Below are 6,000 nucleotides of genomic sequence, written 5' to 3'. Positions count from 1 at the left end.
ACATATATTTTTGCGGGCGCTAAAAACGCCGACTTTAAACTGATTGTTACTACATACACGACAGTTGCTGCAAGTGGGAAGGTTTACGAATTAAATAATTTGGAAAAGGCAACGGCGATTAAATAAATGGCACATTGCAAGATTGGGTAAAAGAAAATGGCCAAAACTCGGCTTCATGAGGTTATTCAGCCAGTTACTCTCATTATCCGGTTATGATGAGGCATGCCCGTAGTTAGCCCTTCAAAATTTTTTATGAAGAAGGGAGAACCATTTTTTAGTAAATTTTATGAAATTTTGTTGATGCTTTTTATTTCTGCCTTTTGTATAAGTATTTTATGTGTAACGTTTGGAAGAGAAAAAATAAAAGTGGTGCCAGTTCTTAACCTGGTCAGTTTAATTATGCCGGACTGGTTTGACAGACAAGAGGCCATGTAACAATAGCCTTTACATACCACACGCCTTTTTAAGGAAAGCTGTTGAACCACTGCACACGGCTCTTCCATTTGCCATGATGATTATGTTGTCAGCAATGGCTTCGGCTTCTGCCATGTCATGCGACGACATCAGGATGGTGTGTTTTTTACGGATGGCTTGAAGAACATCCCAGACGTTCCTTCGTGATTCGGCGTCTAATCCCGTAGTGGGCTCGTCGAGGAGGACAACCTTCACAAAAAGAGAAATATCAAATATAAAAAGGACCTATCTCCCCGCCAGGGGGACCCGAGTAAATGCGTCGCATAGGGGGTGGGTGTATTGCGTTAACGTTTAGTGTTTGGGGAGTTGTTGGTAGTGAATACGTTGTATCAGCAGCTTCTTGACGTAGTTTGAATGAGTCAAGGATATAAGGCGCGTTCGTAGCCTTTCATTCTGTGTCGGTTTTGTGGCGCGTGGGAAGAGCACCATGTACCTCGCCTTCCGCCCACAGGTAGTGAATGCGTTGTATCAGCAGCTTCTTGACGTAGTTATAATGAGTCAAGGATATAAGGCGCGTTTGTAGCCTTTGAATCTGTCGGCTTTGTGGCGCAGTGGGTAGAGCACCCTGTACCTTGCGTTCCGCCCGCAGAGTCGTGGGATCGAAACCAAGCGCCGATAAGTATTATTTTTTTATATAGTGTTGGGGGAGGGGTGCGGACCTGTTGTTGAGAGCGAGGAGGGTAGCGTGATGCGGGAGAGGAGGAGTGGGGGAGAGGGCGCACCTGGAACGGTTGTTGCGGACGCCGATGCACGCCAACGCCGACAACGCCGGGTGACATCGTGAGTTAAATAAATGCTCTGCATTTAAAATATGTTGTATCGCCTCCTCCAGTTGCAAATTTCGACGAAAGCCAATAGTCGAATGGCATCCTTGCCAAGTAAATGCCACTCTTGCTCTTTCCACGCACCTCTCATGCTGTTACTCTCCCTTGAAGTTCCCTTATGATAAAACGCTAGACGTTTGGTCTGGTAAAATTTAAATTTACCGCATTCTACTGCTCCACGTCGGGTTCCTTCATACGGGGCTGGCGAACGGCGGAGACACGTGTGAATTCAGGCACCCTAATAAAACGTCTATAGAGCCACGCTGGCCTACTCCACGACCGTTCCAAGAGTAACATAGAACCTACTAGGTGGAACGTTTTGTATGTGCTGCCGTTCGATTTCCTAAATGCCGCCAGGCTCTTTCGTAGCGCGGGAAACCGCAGGCGAGGGTTTTCTGCAGTTGATGTAGTATTACATTTGCCAACATAAAGGAACACTGCACGTATTCTTTATTTAATCATTTCCGGCGTTTTATTTTAGTAGTGTATTGTCCTTGTTTAACAATGTTGACAACATTGACACTTTGCTCATATATTTAGATTTGGCAGTGGGTATATAAGACTGCTGTGCAGCTTCTGTGGCACTACGGCCTGGTGGCTAAATCGAGTCAGACCGACAGCCCGACATAGATACCGAAAGACAGACAGACAGACAGACAGACAGACAGACAGACAGACAGACAGACAGACAGACAGACAGACAGACAGACAGACAGACAGACAGACAGACAGACAGACAGACAGACAGACCAAAATTTCTGGGTGAAAAAAGCCCAAGAGAGTTTATCGTCTTTGCAAAAATTCCTCGCAATCCACCTTGTGAAGGCGGTTAGAAAGCAAACTTATAAACGACACCCACAACGATTATCCATATGACGGCCACTTCAATTCACACACGTGGATCTACAAAAAGTGAAACCAAAGACAAGTGAAATGCACCTAACTACACCATTTATTACTTAAAAGATATATTCCTTGCTAAGGTTAACTGACTACATTATCCATAAACGGCAGTTGGTTGAGCAGTATTTGGGAAGCACGTAAGTGTAAACTTTTTTTTAAGAATTAAAGATGCTCAACAAGGTGTTAGACGATCTCACTTCTACTCCGCTCCTGCCGCTGCCAACAAAGGCGACGAGATCTGCGGCGCAGGGACACAGAAGTGAGATGCCATGTGTCGGTGTGACCTTCATTTAATTCCCCTAGCTCCTAGTGCATGCGCAAGGAAGGCATACGGCCGCCACACGTGGCGTCGGAGGGGCGCTCAGTTGCGCGAGAGGCGGCGTGACAAAAACACGTGGCATTCAGCAAAAACGCACGGGGAAAACCAGCCTATGTGCTCGGTGAGTGCACGGTCCGTCTTCCCCGTCTCCGTATGGGCTGGTAGCTCAATCGATAACACGACAGGCTCTCGTCCCGTTTCTCTGTGCGTTTCAGGTTCGATTACTGGAGGTGTTGGTGACTTTCTTTACTTGCGCGCGGAAGTTTTCTGTGACACCAATAGTCGCAACTGAACCCTTGGGGGCTAGATGTACCAAGCTTCGCCTTAAAAAGAGCACCAAAAATACGTTTCGGCTATTTCACTCCATCGAAATTTCGCTTACGTTTTGCTAACAAGATATCTCACAGACACTAGCAGAAACGTGTTCCATACTCCTATTTTGAATGACGCGGGTGCGCTTCCGTGCAGCAGCGTTTGCTTTTTTGATAAAGGCAAAAAGTGGAAATGCCCGTGTGCTCGAGATTTCGTGTCACGTTAAGGATCCCCAAGTGGCTAAAATATTCTCCGACCCTGCACTGCAGTTCGCCTCATCACCTGAGGAGCGTCGGTGCGTTAAACCCCGTACTCAATCAAGTTCCACTTTAGTTACAAAGCACGTCACTAATGACAGGTGCAAATACGGTTTTGCCTACCTCAATACACTCTCATAAAAAATTGCTCTAGGAGTGAACGTTGCCCATGAAATCCGTTCACAGTACCTATGTTGTGTGATTGATCACCATGTTTATGCACGTGGTTTGATACATTTTCTCGGTATCTCTTCTAGCCGTAGAACACTCAATGAATCGGTAGTGCCATTCTTGGTACACCTTTAAAAGGGGTGCTCCCCTGCTAGTCAATTATGTCGAGACCGTTTAAGAAACTTATCTATACGTAGACGCTGTTCGTGTTTGTGCCGCGAGTGTAACATATATGTATGTATGTATGTATGTATGTATGTATGTATGTATGTATGTATGTATGTACCTATGTATATATTAATGGATGGATGGGTGGATGTATATATGTATACATGATGCATGCATGTGTGTGTGTGTGTATGTATGTAAATATGAATGTAAGGAAAATTACACTTAGACCAAAGTAAGGCATCCAGTGCTTCAAATATTGTGTTAAGGAACTTGCCTTCGCCATAAAAATACTGTAATACCTTGCCCCGCTTGCTCAAGGGTAGTCTTCAAGTGGAGAAATGAAGTGAGAGAGAATGAGCTTACCGTGAGGGAGGTCTTGGTTGGGGGAGGATTGATTCGATGGTTTACGGAGTGGGATACCAAGAGAGAAACAAGGAAGGCAATATTTTGGCGCGACGACCGGCAGAAACAGAATTCAAATGTAGCACGTGGGCTGGATACATTTGGGAGGCACACGGGCAGTGGAACAAGACATACCGCCGGTTTGTCCACAAAGTAGCAGCAGCCTTATTGAAAATTTCCTCGTTACTTATAAGCATTTAGGGTGGGGTACAAACACATGGAAACACATTAGGCATAACTTTGTGCGCGTGCGCAAATGTGCCATCGAATTTTTGGTTCTTCATTATTGCTTTCTATTTATTAGTGAGTTCTTTTATGGGCCCGCAGATACATTTGTCAGGTGTGACTGAGCCGAGGATGAAGGCCTTAATCTCTGCCCGATTAAGGTTGCTTCAGCGTGAAATGAGAGTTGCCTGCTTCTACTGTGGCTTCTACTCGCCTTTACACAGTGGGCTGCTAGGTGGCCCTGCGGTTGTTGTTGACTGGAAGCTTTCATGTGTACCGTCAATCCATCATACAAATACTGGCCTATATGCTTGGTATAGGATGTGCCGCTGGGGGGAAAAATTTAAAAACTGAAATTTGCCTTCCACAACTTTTTTGAAGTTTTAAGGCCAATGGATATGCCCCTTTTGACTTTTTTGGACTAATTGTGTTTTTTCTCACCGGTTTTAAATTTGAAAACACCGAGAGCAGAATTTCAACACTGGGATTGTTTGTCACCTGCTAAATAATTGTCAAAATATTTGCACATACGGCAGCAGTAAGAGGTTCTGGTTGGTTTAATCTACCTTTTTCTCATGGCTCCCCATGAAGTTAGTGAGGCACATGACGGCCATGAAAACGAACGTCTGGTTGTGGTATTCACAGGACGTAAGGCAGTAAGTTTGCCGTGAAAAGCGTTCCAAATCGCCCTCTGGGCACCATTTTTGAAGGCTTCGCATCATCTTAGACACAATAAAACCTATTTTTCTTAGTTTTCTGCTGCATGAGTCAATTGGGTGCACACCCTTGTCGCTTCTCCTTTGAATGCGTTTCCATGAGAATCACGGGGAAACGGGGGAAGCAGAACCAATTCGTTACGCACCAGCAGACCTCAAGGCTCTCGCGAACGCCAGAAATGGAGGAGTTGGTACAATAACGCCGTTATCAAGAGGTGTATGTAAGACGTGTGTTGAGCAAGAAAACTATTCAATAGCACATACACGTGGTACAAACAGCAACTATACTGGGGAGGCTGGTTTATGAAGCAAGCATCTGAAGTAAGAAACCTCTGACAGAAGTGAAAAAACCGAGACTGACTGGTCGAGAAAAGGCTGTTGCTGAGGAGAGAAAAGAGATGGTTCTGCTACTTTTTGTTCACGGTAGGTCGCATGGTTTAAAAAGTGTTGCGGCCTGGCATGGGGTGAAGGTTGTTTTTGGTATCGCTTAAAAATATGGAGAGGATGCGCTGCGGTGCAGAGGAAAGCTTCAGCCATAGACACTCTTGCCCGCAATGGCTGCGGCATAAAATATCAGTCGCAGTTCGTCCGACCCGATGACGGCGTCGTGTATAAGATTCTCCTCAACCATGGGGCAGCATAATTGGGCAGATTGGAAAGCTTTAGTTGCGCCACAGCTATGAGGAATAAAACCACAATGTATTAAGGGAAGCAAAACTTCATTCAGGTGCAAAAACGCCAAGGAGCATTACACGTTTCAAGTTCTTGCTTTGCGCGAGCCACCCCTGCTCCCTGCCCCTGGTCCCCTGCTCTTGAATAGATCCGCCCAAGCCCCTTTCAAAAATTTGGCAAGTGGTGCGAAGTCTCAAGTACCACCCGAAGCAACTGTACCTTTTTCGTGCTTTGGCTCTAAGCACAGGAAAAAGCGAAGTAGAGGTAGCTGAAGCATATTGCAATATTCTTGTTGATGGATAACACGCTCTGCTCCCCTGTACATAAAGGCGTACACCGCAGACCACAGACGACCGCCTCAACGTTCCGTTCTCGATGCAAGATCTCGATGCCGCTCTTTCAGCCTCCTGCCGTTCATCTGCTCCAGGACCTGATGTTCTATGGTACTGCCTACTGAGAAACCTTGGCAGCGAAGGTCGGAAAGCTCTCTTATCGTGGTTTAATGCATTGTGGATCTCCAGCTCTGTCCTCAACCACTGGAAATGCAGTCGAGT

The 6,000-nt window shown here is 45.8% G+C and overlaps 1 long non-coding RNA gene across 1 annotated transcript in view; it reads right to left on the bottom strand.

The window, feature by feature from the left end:
• Positions 1–409: 409 nt before the first annotated feature.
• The window catches only part of LOC144164157 (uncharacterized), a 30,750-nt gene continuing 25,159 nt past the window's right edge, over positions 410–6,000 (bottom strand). Inside the window, exon 3 of the long non-coding RNA XR_013321084.1 lies at positions 410–663. This is a non-coding gene — a long non-coding RNA (uncharacterized LOC144164157). The remainder of the gene's footprint in view (positions 664–6,000) is intronic.

The sequence above is a fragment of the Haemaphysalis longicornis genome, unplaced genomic scaffold, assembly GCF_048455015.1.
Source record: "Haemaphysalis longicornis isolate Haplotype H1 unplaced genomic scaffold, Haemaphysalis longicornis Haplotype H1 scaffold_13, whole genome shotgun sequence".
In the NCBI taxonomy this organism is placed as follows: Eukaryota; Metazoa; Arthropoda; class Arachnida; order Ixodida; family Ixodidae; genus Haemaphysalis; species Haemaphysalis longicornis.
Note: the sequence above shows the minus strand (reverse complement) of the source record. Positions and strands in the feature narration are given on the sequence as shown.